The sequence below is a fragment of the Macaca fascicularis genome, chromosome 18 (genome assembly GCF_037993035.2).
Source record: "Macaca fascicularis isolate 582-1 chromosome 18, T2T-MFA8v1.1".
In the NCBI taxonomy this organism is placed as follows: Eukaryota; Metazoa; Chordata; class Mammalia; order Primates; family Cercopithecidae; genus Macaca; species Macaca fascicularis.
This window is the reverse complement of record NC_088392.1, coordinates 66,267,755-66,269,403: the sequence shown is the minus strand read 5'-3', so window position 1 is coordinate 66,269,403 and position 1,649 is coordinate 66,267,755.

Genomic DNA, 1,649 nt, shown 5'->3' with positions numbered 1-1,649 from the left:
CACGCTGTTTTCTACTCCTAGATGGGATAGCAGAACTGATTGGGCCAGATTACCGGTCTGGATGGTGTCAGCTGATCCATCCAGTGTAGGGTCTACAAAATATCTCATGCACTGATCTGAGGTGTTACAATAGTGATGTTATCCCCAGAAGCAATTTGGGGAGGTTCAGACTCTTGGAGCCAGAGGCTGCATGATCCCTAAACCATAATTTCTAATCTTGTAGCTAACTTGTTAGTCCTGCAAAGGCAGACTGGCCCTCAGGCAAGAAGGGAGTCTTTTTGGGAAAGGGCTATTATTAATTTTGTTTCAGAGCCAAACTATGAACTGAATTCCTTCCCAAATGCCCAGGAATGAACAAGGACGGCTGAAAGGTTAGAAGCAAGATGGAGTCGGTTAGGTCTGATCTCTTTCACTGTTATAATTTCCTCAGTTATAATTTTTGCAAAGGCAGTTTCAAAGACACAGCAGAAACATCTGTTACACAAACAACAGAAATGAGGAAGAAAGTATCTGACTCAGTAGCAAAGGAAATCCACAGAAAGAATGTTCTGAGACCGGAAGCAATGATCAGGCCAGGTAGGGATATGATAGAAAGAAAATTCTCATTTATTTCCAATTCTGGCCAGTCCTTTTGGTGATTTCCATAGTGATACTAGGCACTTTAAAATGTGAGTTCTGGTAACACACGGAACCTCATAGTAGAAATGTCTGTTGTCCATTTACAAAAGACTATTTGCAGAGTTTTGATGTTTATCAATGAAAAGGGTTTTTTTTTTTTTTTTTTTAAATTTATGAAGAATAGGGAATCCTATATGGGCATGGGGCAAATAATCGAACTGTTTTAAAGCAGAAGAAAATTTGCAACAGAAAGAGATAGCTCATGGAAGCATAAAGACTTTATTCTGGACCCTCTAGATTCTGTGGGGCCTGCAGTGGCTTCAAGACGCCCCGGCATCTCCTGCGCCCACACCCCCTGTCAAGATCACTGTGGTCAGGGCCTCTTGCCCATGGCCAGTGTATTAATCTGCTTGGGCTGCCACAACAAAATACCACAGACTGGGGGTGAAAACATTATTTTCTCACAGTTTTGGAGGCTTGGAAGTCCTAGATCAAGGTGCCAGCCATGTTGCTTCCTCTGAGGCAGCTCTTCTTGGCCTGTAGGTGGCGCCTTCTTGCTGTGTCTTCACATGGGTGGCCCCTCAGGCTGTGTGTCTACGTCCTCATCTTCTCTTATAAAGATAACAGTCATACTGGATTAAGGTCCATCGTTTTACCTGAACAGTCTATTTAAAGGCCTTGTCTCCAAATACAGATGCATTTTGAAGTACTAAAGGTTAGTACCTCAACATCTAAATTCTGGGGGGACACACTTCAGCCCCTATCCTGTGGGCAGACCTCAGTGCTGCCTGCGGACCCAAGGCGAACTGCACAACAATTTAGGACAAAAACATCTGCCGGAGTCAACCGCACCGAATTCTCTGGGAAGGACGAGATGCCCAGTGTCACAAAAAGACCATGGTCTTTTCTAAGTGTGATGCATGCACACACAGGCACACACAGGCGCGCGCACACACACACACACACACACACACACACTGGATGGCTGCTCTCTCCTTGGCAAATGTTCCTGTGGTGTCATGTTCGAAATA